Consider the following 13,623-nt stretch of genomic DNA (forward strand, 5'->3'; position numbering starts at 1 on the left):
TTGCACCCACCACCTTGACCTTCACCAGGGGGGCCCGCAGGGAGCCCCCAAATCAGAGACCGCCTGCCTTTCTGTGGCTTCATCGCCGCCGCGGAAAGACACTTATACCCACACATCATAATATGGCTGGCGGTGTCCATTGGACACCGCCGCCATATTAAGCCTTTTCCGCCGCGGTCGCAAGGCGACCAGGGCAGGAAAAGCGGCGGACGGTCTTTCCGTCCGTCAAGGTCACCCCCCGCCATACTAATATGGCGGGGGGGAAACTAGTGAGGATGTCGGGCGGATTGCCCCCACCAGGCTGGCGGTGGCTACCGCCAGCCTGGCGGGGCCAATCCGTCCGACATCCTAATAGGCCCCTTATTGTGTTTTAACATTTACAGAATGTCATCTTTAGGTCTAGGACAGCCGTAGGACGAATTTGAAGAGGTAAATATCTTGGGGCCAAAACTTTGGGTCAAGAATATTGGAGACCAAAATAGCAAGAAGGTAAGTGATTATAGATAAGTAATTACTTAAAAAGCACTAAGAAGGACTTCGGCTCCACCTCAGCTCCCTTTTGTGTTTTCATTTTAAGGCATTTGATTGGGTAGCAGTTGTGTCAGCCACACATGAAGTAGTTACACCACTCCCACAGGAGAGAGACATTAACCAAGCCGAGGACAGTAAAGAGGGACTTGACATGGTGTGACCTAGTAACTATATTGAACCGCCCCTCCCCCATGCGTAGTAGCAAGGTATCTCTATTCTATTATGAACAGCAGCCATGGTCAAATTTGTAAATCATCAAATTTCCAGCCAATGTTTCCTATTGGGGCATTATGTATGTGTCTTGTAAAGCGCACTGCTGCCCTGAGGCGTCGTGGCGCTGTAGACCGCTGGGGAACCCGTCCTGGCTATCCCTGTGAGATGGTCCCTACTGGGTATCTCCAAGGTGAAACCAGGCATCCCCGGCGAATGTGGGGGGCCGTTGTAGAGATGAGGCATGCTAATGCCCAGAGTTGCCGAGTGTGATCCCTGGTTAGAGTAGGCACGAGGCGAGAATTATCGAGTCCGCTGACTCTGGTCCACGACCCTGCTGCGTCGGGAATTGAACCTTGGTCCCGGGCCGTTCTCGGCTTCCGGGTCTGCCGCCTCTAACCAGTGAGCCACACCACTCCACTACAAGAAATCTTTCGGGATTTTCGGTGTCAAGAATACAGAACAGTCAATTGATAGTGACAGGGTTTTAATCTGAAGTGCCAACATTATTTTATTCTATCACTAGTTGTTCTGAGGCTTGTGTTCGGCACTGCACTATCCGGCCTCTTGTGTCTGAGGGATAGTGGTTTCTGGATCCTGTGCAGGGGGCCAAGAGCAGTGACCCAGTTTACAAGCTATGCGAGTTTCCACCCAAGATCAGCCGCTCTGTTTAGAAGCCAAGTTTTAGAAGTTCAAATATGGAGGGTGAGGAGGGACACACAGCTCTGCAGCTCAAGGAAAGGAGGAAACCAGAAGATGAAAGAAGGGATACAAAACTCTGCAGCTCAAGGAGGGGAGGAAAGCAGAGGACGAGGAGGGATACACAGCTCTGCTGCTGAAGAAGAGGAAGAAACCAGAGGACGAGAAGGGATACACAGCTCTGCTGCTGAAGGGAAGGAGGAAACCAGAGGACGAGGAGGGATACACAACTCTACAGCTGAAGGGGAAGAGGAAACCAGAGGACGAGGAGGGATACACAGCTCTACAGCTGAAGGAAATGAGGGAATCAGAGGACGAGAAGGGATTCACAGCTCTGCTGCTGAAGGGAAGGAGGAAACCAGAGGACGAGGAGGGATGCACAGCTCTACAGCTGAAGGGGAAGAGGAAACCAGAGGACGAGGAGGGATGCACAGCTCTACAGCTGAAGGAAATGAGGGAATCGGAGGGCAAGGATGGATACACAGCTTTGCAGCTCAAGGAAAGGAGGAAATCAGAGGGCAAGGATGGATACACAGCTCTACAGCTCAAGAAGGGGAGGAAACCAGGGGACAAGGAGGGATACACAGCTCTACAGCTGAAGGAGAGGAGGAAATCAGAAGACAAGGATGGATACACAGCTCTACAGCTCAAGGAGGGGAGGAAACCAGAGGACAAGGAGGGATACGCATCTCTGCAGCTCAAGGAAAGAAGGAAATCAGAAGACAAGGATAGACACACAGCTCTACAGCTCAAGGAGTGGAGGAAACCAGAGAACAAGGATGGATACACAGTTCTTCAGCTCAAGGAAAGGAGGAAATCAGAGGACAAGGATGGATATACAGCTCTAGAGCTCAAGGAGGGGAGGAAACCAGATGACGAGGAGGGAGACACAGCTCCACAATTCAAGGAGGGGAGGAAACCAGAGGACAAGGTGGGATACACAGCTCGACAGCTCAAGGCCCGGAGGAAAGCAGAGGAGAAGGAATGATATACAGCTCTACAGATCAAGAAGAGGATGAAACCAGTGGATGAGGAGGGATACAGAACTTCTGCAGCTCAAGGAAAGGAGAAAATCAGAGGACGAAGAAGGATACACAGCCCTGCAGCTCAAGGAGGGGAGGAAAGCAGAGGACGAGGAAGGATACACAGTTCTACAGCACAAGGAGGGGAGAAAATCATAGAAGGAGGAATGATGCACAGCTCTACAGGTCAAGGAGAGGACGCAACCAGAGGATGAGGAAGGATACGCAGCTCTACAGATCAAGGAGAGGATGGATACACAGCTCTGCACCAGAGAGAACCAGAGGACAGACTTGAAGATGTACCCTTGCTTCTCCTACCTTTACTTTTCAATACATTATTTCTGCATATCATGTGCCTACCTGGGTTCCTCAACATCATTTCCTTAATTCAGAGGGCTACTCCAGGGCTGTAGATGGATATTATTACCAGTGGATATTTTTTGCAGCAGCTTCTTCAAGAGAGGGCCATGACAAAGTGTGTTATATGACTCCCATCAAGCATGTGTTTACAGATAGCATTGGGGACATCCCTCCTTGCATACTTTGCTGACTTCTCTTTGAAAATCTGATAGGATCGAGCATAATGTTATTATTCTAGGTCTCCAGTGGGCTCCATCTCCAGATAACACTTTCAAACCTTCTGGAGCTCAGTTGTGAGGACCTCAACTTAATTAAAGGCCGACATTGTGTGAATGTCATGATGTTCACGTGCAAAATCATCCCCTAAAAAAAATATTTATTTTATTGCGCAAACTTAGCCCAAGGGCGTAAAGGCGCTGACTGCAGAGCATTCGGGTGCAGTGAGAGAGGAACATGCTCAAACTTACCTATATAGAAAAAGCTAGGTCTTTAAGGCTTTACAAAAAAGCAAAGGGACACCTGACTAGAAAGTTCTTCTGGGAGTGAGTTCCACAATTTGGGTGCAGCAAGAGAAGGGTCTGTCACCCCATTTAGCCTTCTTAAACCTAAAAACTGTCAGTACGTTTTTGTCCAAAGACCGGAGCGGCCTGCTAGGAACATAATGATGGATGATCGACTTGATGCCCTCCGAACCCGAGCCATAATAGGCTTCATGAGTCAGGCATAGGGTCTTAAAAAGAATCCAACGGGCCATCGGCAGCCAATGCAACAGCTTAATCGAGACTGTGACTGAGTGATGATCCCCTTCTGTAGATCTTCTGAGTTTATGTAGCCTCATCCATCTGGGAGCAGGTTCTTGTTGACTGAACAGTCAACAGAAAGGAACAGGATTAATTCCGGAAATTAACACAGTAGTCTCAAGTGCACTTGAATATAATGGGAATTCTTTGTAGGCCTAAGGTAAATGTGGCGGGCCTTTAGATTGCTGAAGATCCTCCCTTTAGTCCTCTCTGCTAAAACTGATAGAGCTAGACATCCTGAGTTATTAGTTGGTATAGTACATTTACACCGTTTGTGCCACTACCATTTTTAGTAATGCTACGGCATTAGGGAAGCAATACGAGAAAGAACGTCAATAGAATAGGTAAAATTAGCATATTATCAACTCAAAACTGGGACAATGGGGAAAAACAGAGAAGCAGAATTCCAGGATATCTTATTAATATATTCATACTGGAGTCATGTATGTTTGCTGCTGGGATCCCTTCCTACTCTTGGAAATCCCATAATATTTCCCTTCTCTGATCATCTCCAGGAACAGAAAGCAGACACGGTTAGACTGCTACATGATCTTGATTGATATTGATTGAGGTTATTATCTCTCCTGCCTGTTTAAAGCTTTTTTCCAGGCTGTCTGCCTAGATCTGTAGGCTGCTAATTTCTGTTCTTAACCCTAATTGCCAAGGGGAGCCCTTCTCTTAAACAAAAATTTCAGGTGGTTTTTGAGTGAGGCCTCTGGGGTTCACTGGGCCTTGATGCAGAACTTTGTTAGATCCCTAGACCCAGCTCCAATCTCAACTTTTTCTTTTGGCTTCTCAAGGGGCAAGCAACACTGCCTTGTCCGCTTTGATCTGGGAGTCCATTAAAAGCCTGCCGAAGGTGCCTCGAAAGGACAAATGGCCATAGTTAAGGGCCGGGATCAATTCTGCTTTCAAAACTGTCAGCATGGGCTCGGCAGTTAAACTTTATAGACGATTACTAAGATGCTTCAATGTGTTGATGACACAATTAGACTTAGATCTGAGGTGGCTTAAGTGAGCCGCCTGTTTGTCCCCTTTTGAGAGCCAGCCCCCCAAGGTAATTATAAGCTGGCGCTGTAGCTGTTGGAAGGTCTCCCAGTTTCCCGTGGATTTGTTGTTTATGGGGATATTTACCAAACACGACTACCTTTGTTTTGCTATGGTTTTCCTGCAGATTGTGCTCCTGATTGTCCTGATGGAGTGCGTTGAGGGCTCCCTGGAGGCCAACTCTGGTGTGGTCCATAATTGCAATATCATCTGCATACTGCAAGATAGACAGTCACACCCTACCCAGCCTTGTAGTAACTAAACTGGCGTCTTGCAAGGTGGCACCCAGATCTGCAGTCTAGAGCCCTGTTTAAACCCATTGTTTGTGGGGGAGCTGGTTTAAATACGAACTCATGTACCCTGATATAACAATATGATCAACTAGAGGAGCAAGGACAGAATCCCCCATGTAGTCAGCTTCCCCATAGCCTACCTCGATCTACCCTGTCGAAGGCAGTGCTATAGATTACAAACCAACAGAACAGGGGCGGTTGCTTCCTCCCGACTGCTTGTGTGGATAGATATGCCAGTGATATGATGTGATCCATTGTTGATTAGTCAGGCCTAAATCCAGATTGAAAAAACAGAAGGATTATTTTTCTGTTGCCATATCTCCAACTAACTTCAGAAGGACGTGGGCGTAGGCTTTGGCTTCCAGATAGAGGAAAGCGGTAAGCCTATAATTTGCTGGATTGGAGCGATCTCCCTTTTCATGAATGGGTAAAAGAACTGAGCCTCTCCATGAGTACGGTGTCATTGCAGTGACGAATGCATAGTTAAAAAGTGGCAATGATGTTGTCGCCCACAAGTCTTGCACTGGTTTGAACAACCAGGATGCTTGTTTCCGGTCCAGGAAGGACGTGGCTTGGCAGTTCAGACTGGACTGTTCCCATCGGAAGAAGGGTTAAGACTGATTTGCATATGGCTGGGTCTCAACTGGGGTGACGTGGTGACCATAATAACGATGGATTAAACCCAGATCTGTGACTGGAAGTGAATATTTGAAAAGTTTCAACACTCCATCCCTCGTTTTATTTTGTGATGTTGTTTTAAACATGGAAGCAGGAATCCCATTGGGCCCTGGGGCCCCATCAATCCTCATTTTCTTGATGGCCGCTATTAGAGCCCCTTCAGTAATAGAAGTACCTTGAGGGACCCATGGATCGGGGTCAGAATGGAGCAAAAAAAGAGGCTACTGCCACCACCGAGTCAGTTCTGTATTGCTGTTCAACATACCTGATCCAGACCTTTTCTACCATACCATTCTCCTTAGTCTTCTCTGGGTTGCTGAGATGATTGATGTGCCCAAGTCCTTGATGTTAAAATCCCCAACAGTGATTGCCTGATAGGACTCATATTTAATCAACAGATCATCAATCGTTCTTGTTAGGAAGTCCAGAGCCTCTTTCTTCTGGTGCTGTGCAGGATTAAGATAGCAGTTAATTAACAGCAGACAGCGCTTGGGAGGTAATCTTTAGGCATTTGATACGTTGGACTTGGGTGGCACGCGATGTATTGGTTATTTCAGTGGCAACTCATCTTCGGGCATGTTTGATGAAAACAGAAAGATTGCCAGACGGTCGTCCAAATATGTTCTGTTTTGCAGCTGCAACATGAAATTCATAGTGGCTGCCAGCAGTGTGGCTGCTGTTCAGCATCTATGCTCCAATCAGCTACTGTGGCAGTTCCCTGAGTAAGGAAAGTAACTACAAGTTGAAATCGCTGTTGACCAAATCCCGCCAAAGTTGATTCCCCGTGAGTGTCCCCGCGGAGATTCTAGAATCTTACCCGCTCCAGGATTCCACTGAATTTGGACCAAAGATGTTACATGTTTATAAAGACAAAGGATGTTCCTCCTATTCAGGATGTCACATGGGTCCTTGATCTGGTATCTGGGGGTGAGCACTACCTCATAGACACAGGGATGGGGATTGGGGGGGGGGGGTTGTGTAAGGCTGGTGACAGTGCTGGTTCCGATCCACGTTCCTGGATAATATTAGGGTCCTGGGCACAGTGGACTCGAGAGTTCATTTCCAGATTGGCCGCTCGCTGGCATTGCTGTAGTGCGGGGCTGCCTGTCAGAGAGAGAGGACAGTGAGTGTGAATATGGAGGCACCCCCCACCAGGCACACAGGCACTACGGAATCCCCCCAGGGACACTCATGGAGACAATCTGGAGCACGTAAGATTCTAGAGCTTGCGGCACTTGCTGGGGTGGCCTTGGTGCAGGCAGCCATCTTCCTTTTCTTCTGCACACGTTCGTGTATGTGTTTTCAAGCCCTGGATGTGCCTTGCCAAGGAATCCTGGAGGGAGGAGGGCAGTTAGGCTCAAGTGTTGCCCTCTCTAGCAGAGCCTGTCTTGCCCCCCGGTTCAAAGGTGAAGTTTGGATATAATGGGGCGTCAATATTAGTTTCTGGAGTGCATCTGTTCAGGGTCGATGGAGGTATCACCCCACTTTTTGCTTTGGCTTTTTTGTTCTGCTTCCTCAGCCTTTTTCCTAGCCCTCCTGAATGGAGGGGATACAGGTGGCATGAGGCTGAGTGGCGCCTCTGCATTATTATTTCCTTTGACCTCAGCCTCGACGCAGGCGCTGGTCCCCGATTGGGAGGATGGTTACTTCTGCGGTGCCAGGCAGGCACAATGCACCACCTATCAGCATGCAGGAGCATTAAGGAAGATTTTTCTGGATCTAGTCTGGCGTGGGGGTATTCTAAAATGAGAAATCTGCATTTAGATTATCCACCAGAAAGAGCGTTACCAAAGTTAACTTGTTCGTTATTATTGCATTTGCAGAAAGCTCCATGCATAGAGTAGTAAACATGGCATAAGCTTATCATTGAATAAATGCATCCTTTTCCCTTATAAGACATAAAACAAACTCTTCTCCCCAAACAATGCACAGCTCTGATAGCCATTGAAAGTGAAGCCCTGCATTGGGGGTGGGGCCCGATCTCTTTCTCACACCTCCCCTGAAAGAACTTTTTTGCACCATAAAAAGTCTCTCAACCCCCACTCATCAATCAGCACCCACTCCACAGCCACCAATTCTCTTTATCAAGTGCTCCACCCACATTTTCAAGATCTGGCTGTTTTCTATCCCTGCCCTGACTCCGTTCCGCACCATCTATAGATGCCTGATCAATGCTGTGCTCCCTTTTCACCTCACTGCGTGATTAGAGGATTATATCTCCCAGGGGCTTCCATCCACTTCACAAAATAATTGACATGTGTGCACCTAAGTTGTGCTTCGAAGAGAAAGTAACAAGTTTGTTTCTCATCTGACCGGATCAACACAGCACCAGCATACTGCACACATTGAAACTGAGGCAGTAACATGACAAACAGAGAAAACCTCATCAGATGTGGGATGCTAGGGATATGCAAGACCTATGAAGCAGGTCCTTAACTTACCTTACCTTACCTATGAAACAGGGAGGGGGTGCATGGGTGTACATTACACCCACAGATAATGAACACTCTGGAAACAGAATAAGAAGAGCATATAGATTTTTGGGGTGACGCCTTTGGAATTCCATGACATAAGCTGATGGGTAGAATTATGGAGTGCAATGGGCAGCCAAGTTCTTCAGGTGTGAGATGCTCCTGTTGCGACAGGACCAAGGGGCATATCTACAAGGCCCCACAATAATTTTTGCTGAGCGCACTTTGCAGGAGTGTAATTATTGCCGGCTATCGCTGGATAATATCACAGAGACAGCGCGTTATCATCAACGCCTATCTTCAATGCGATATGAAATCCAGCGATAGAAGCAAAATGTGCGATTATCGCTGGAAATATAGTGATAATCGCACAGCGATAGGCCGAACCTTGTAGACAGGGCAGGGTGGTCTTAAGGTTATAATCCACCACCCATAGGCTATTATGGCTGAGTCCGATGAAAAGCAGGCGTAAGGAAACCTGCGATAAGCGTGGTTAGCGCTTCTTTTATCGTCGCTGCACAGGCTAGCGTGCAGCTTGATAATAGGAGTAATGTCGCTTAGCGACCTTTTCCTGGTAAGTTGTGTGTGTTACACCCACTTTGCATCTCAATAGCGATGCAGAGCTGGGTGTTGAGGAAACGGGCACAGAGGCATCAAAACACGCAATAGCTTGTCTTTGCTGATAGGGCGATAAAATTATCACCGCTTTTTGCCCGAAAACGGGCGCTCAAGCGGCGATAATTTTATCGCGGGGCCTTGATGATATACCCCCAGGTTGGTCTCTTTAAATGAATGTCTTTGATCATATCCTGAAGCGCTACAGCATTTATAATGCTTCAGTTTGGTGACAAGCAATATCCCCTACACCTGCAAATCAACTGTAGTTCTTTAAGCCATCCTTCACTCAAATTTTCACGGCAAGGGAGGTTCTTTTGATTGTTGCTTATCTCTTCTTGCAGAGGGAGGTGTCAGTATACTGATTTTAAAGTTGAAAAGGTTGCAAAGATGCTAGGAAAGCATTAACCCCATTGATTACCACTGCCTTTGTCAGTCACATTTGCTTGCTTTCTATTTACTGGTGTTGTTTCAGTTTGTGAGCGTCCTTCCCATGGAGCAGAGCCTGTTTTCCATTTGTCTGGCCCCTTTTATGCATTCATCAGTGTCTGGTTTTGGCGGACTATTTTTTTTCTTTTTTTTTAAACAAGCAATGACAGTGTCTTGAAAATGATCATCTTTTGCAAGGTGTTTCTAAAGATTTTTGCCTTTGCTACCCCATTTTTGCAGAACCCACCTTTGTTGTCTTTAGAACACACTTTACGCTTAATAACCAGTGGTTAAATGCTTGTGCTCTCCCTTTCAAACATGACAACATTGGTATACACCTTATTGGATTCTTTTTTATGGTACTACTTGTACCCAGGGCCTGTAAATTAAATCCTGCAAGCGGGCTGCAGCACTCATTGTGCCACAGTCTAAAGTAGCTCTGTAAATTATTTCTCAAGCCTGCAGTGCATTTCGACCTGGCAGAACAAACCTTTTGACAGGCCTAAAAATACCCTTTTAATACATCTAAGTGACCCCAAAGGTAGGCCCTAACATCTCATATGGGCAGCCTGAATGGCGTTTAAAAAGTAGGACATACACATTTCATGTTTTCCATGTCTTAGCAGTGAAAAGCCACCAATCTAATTTTTCACTGTAACAAGGTTAGCTCTTCCACAGACTAAAAGTGTTGCCTTATTACATTTAACAAGAGATAACTTTTGTTTGGTAACATCTAGAGAAATATGTCTTCCACTCATTTGAACTGTAATTTTAAATCCTCTTTAACAGTAAGTCAAATTTTAAGTTACTATTTAAAAAATTCCACTTTTAGAGAATTGACATTTTCCTTCCTACAACCAAGTGTGGGTTTCTGCCAGTGTCCAGGGTCACATGCCTGTTAATGGCTCTCCTGTGATGTGTATTACTCCCACACTCTCCTGTGTTTTGTTGTCCCCTCCCCACACTCCACATAGTTTCTTGCGCAAGTCACGTGCTGTTTTATCCTCTGCCTGCTTCCCACTCGTGTTTCTATCCTATGTGCTACGTTCACCTGTCGCTAGTGTGGTTTTCACTTTCCTAGAAGCTTCTTTCTACGCCTTTCCTGTCTTCCCCACCCACCCCTTCCTATGTTGCAGCTGATGCTTAGTGTCCGGCCACAATTGTGGTCATTGCTTTATCCACCATCCATCCTCCCTCTGCTGTTGTGGTCCGCCCAACCGCGGTTGCTTTTCTCCACCCACTCTCCCTCTGTTGCAGCTTAGTGCCCACCCATCTACCCTACCTCGGTTGCTTTTCCCCACTCACCCTCCATCCTTTGCCATTTTTGCTTAGTAAATGCCCTTATTGCTTCACCCCCAATATTCAACCCTCTGCTGCTGCTTCTTCTCTAGAAATTCAGATTTCATTTGTTTAAGAACTTTGAAAAATATGCTTTGCCAGTCGGTCTCACAAAGGGGAGCCCTATTTACTTCTCCAGTTTTGTTTTTTTAAGTGTTGTGTGTATGTTACGAGGTAGGACAGCATTACTAGCAGGACACTGACTATGTGTGGGACAATGCACCACTTGCATCCACCCACCTTCTTGACCCTTCACTCCCGAATCAAGGTTGTTGTCACATGTGGCTCTGATTCCTGAAGCTTGTGTGGGAGGGTAACTCCAGAGAGAGGGTGAACATGTTGATGCAAGTGGTGCCAGATCATGGTCTGAGCCTTTGGTGCAACTTATGGCTTCAATCATTTTCTTCTTGTGCCTGAAATTCCAACTCAGCGGCATTTGTGGATTTATTATTAACTCTGTAGTTAGGAGGTGCATGGGCGCTCTATAGAGAGAAAGAAGACTCACAGTTTTTAAAATCTGATTTCTAAAGGTTGAAATTGGAGCTCAGCAAGTGCTGTAATGAATACAGAACAGAGAATTCCCAATGGTAACTGCACCAGAGAAGCTCTCAGGTGAAGGGATCTTCTGCTGTGGCAGGTAAGCCTGAAGTATGGGAGTCCTGGAGCGGGGAGACCAATTATGGTGTTGGGTTTCGAGAAAGAAAGCTTGACTTTACCCCAAGGGTAATCCCCGCTGTTCTTCGGGTCTGATGGACCTTTGACGTTAGTTGAGATTAACCAGGAGCTGAACATCACATTTTATACATCCCAATAATAACACCATCTATAGTAGCCAATGATGAGACTAGGTCTGGATTTTAAGGGTTTTATTTTGAATCTTTTGTAAGTTATTCCCTATTAGAAATAGAGAATGAAGAAGAACCTGATTAGTCTCAATGTATTAATTTAGTTCTAATCGAAAATCAATCATCCATCAATAAAAACATAAATTAATACAGCATGTTCCATAAAGGAAAGCAATCCTGATTCTAAGAATGAGGATGGTTGGGAAAAAATAAATTAGTGCAAGTCAGAACCAATAAACAGTCCTGATTCTATAGAATTCAGAAAGAGCACGGAGCTTCTGTATCACATAATAGTTTCAATTGAAAATTCAGCAGTCTTATAAGGAAATCAATAAAATCAGCAGCTTTGGTAAAAAAAAAGTACGAGAAACTCATTAAAGTCTCAAACAGCATACAGTATAGGCAAGGGGCAAGGGTCAGAATGCCATGAAATGCAATCTAAGCGTGAGCTACTCTAGGAACAGGTATTTTTATGTCTGTGACAACATTCGCTGTTGCAACATGTTGCTTCTTCATCCTCGAGTCATCCAATCAGATTCCAGGCCATCCAAGGGAACAAGACTGCTCTCTGACAGCTCAGCATGAATACAAAAGCCCACAGAGGGCAATATCGAGTGTAGCTCAGCATATCAAGTACAATGTTTAATTTCCAAACACTTCTCACCATTCATCTACTCCTAAGAAATTGTATTTAAACATAAACTTTCACATGACCTCACTAAAAGATGGACATGTTATCCATTTGTCCCTAGAGCTTTTCTTTGTGTGAGTGAAACATCTGAATCCATCTACAGCACGATTCAAACAAATATGCGTATGGGAAGATCAGAAACAAAATCTGTGACATTAAAGGCCTGATTACAAGTTTGGCGGTGTGGGAGGAGACCATCATGCAGGCAGCCCGCTCCTGTGCCGCCAAACTGGAGGCTGGGCCGCCTGTCAGATTGGGAGAGTTTCTTGTGTCTGGCGGACTGTTTTTGAGCATTGGCTGAAAATGGGCAGCGCCATGAGAATGTCAGAAAAAGTTCCTGCATGTCATGGACTGTAAAATCCATGCTGTACAGGAACTATGGTGCATGCACACAGGGGGGCACCTTTGTGCCCCCCCCCCTGCATGCACCCCAGGGTCAAGAGGCACAAGGGGGCCTTGTTTCCTCTCCACCACGGTTTTATGGAGGAGGAGCCACTATGAAAACTGTGGCAGAGATGAAACTCATAATATGCTTGGCGGTACTACGGCGGTCCCACAAGCATATTGCGGCCTCTCCACCTCTGTGCCACCACCAGCAAATGGTGGTTCCCAGGCGACTTCGCTGCTGCAATGGCAGTCTGATTGCATTTCTCGTAATGGGGTGGTCGGAGCGAAGGTGCTGCACCGCCGACTCCGCGAGGCGGGCGGTCCTCGAACCACCAGACTTGTACTCCAGGCCTAAATCATTGATTTCTAAAACACGTTAGGCTGTAAGAATATCATCATTTCACATTCTTTACCTGGGTCAGCACGCCAGGTAATGCATCTTAAGCTATGAGTCTAGTAGGCATAAATGTGGCTGCTTTCTGCAATTCTTTAAAGCACAAGTTTCCCTCTCTAAAGCATATACGTTATTTCTGCACACATTTTAACAATATTATTTTCATCATCAAATATAATGATCCTCCAAAATCAGGGGGTGGGGCGGCTCGACAACATGCTTGGGCTTTAAATAGCCTTAAAAGGATTCTGAGCTTGGATAAGCTATTAAACAGGAGGTACCAGGAACAGGCACAGAACTGTCTGGGGCAAACGAATAACAGACATTACAAATGACTTCATAGTTTTCAAAATGACTGTCATAGCTGTCTGGACAGAGCTCAGCAACACACATGTGCCGGTCGGCGAATTTTTTGACTTTCCAACTTTAGTGCGTTCTTCTAGGATAGCTTTGTAACTTTTACGCCCAAACATTTCAAAGCTCGGTAAGAGACCTCTCCTATTCTGTAAACGATAGCAGCCCAGCATCTACTCACAGGTTAGACCTGCTTGGAAGTAGATACAGTGATGGGGGCAGTAGCATGTAACTTACCAGTGCCCAGCCACGAGAAGGGTGCAAAAGGGATTATTTTCACACTGGGTTGGCATGTATGCTTCGCCCTGAATGGTTAACATAAGAACTGTGAATTCTGTGTGTATGTTTTTTGGTGTGTCAGAAACCTCACAGTGAATTAAGAATATCTGAAAGTAAAGTGGAAAACCTCATTTAATACTTTGTATCTGAGGTGGGACTCTATAAGCTTCTCAGTGTGAT

General features: G+C 46.0%; 1 pseudogene; it reads left to right on the forward strand.

Moving 5' to 3' along the window:
* Positions 1-1,439: 1,439 nt before the first annotated feature.
* Positions 1,440-2,428, forward strand: LOC147665079 (uncharacterized; annotated as a pseudogene).
* The last annotated feature ends 11,195 nt before the right edge of the window (positions 2,429-13,623 follow it).

Source organism: Lissotriton vulgaris, unplaced genomic scaffold (assembly GCF_964263255.1).
Source record: "Lissotriton vulgaris unplaced genomic scaffold, aLisVul1.2 SCAFFOLD_14019, whole genome shotgun sequence".
Lineage (NCBI taxonomy): Eukaryota > Metazoa > Chordata > Amphibia > Caudata > Salamandridae > Lissotriton > Lissotriton vulgaris.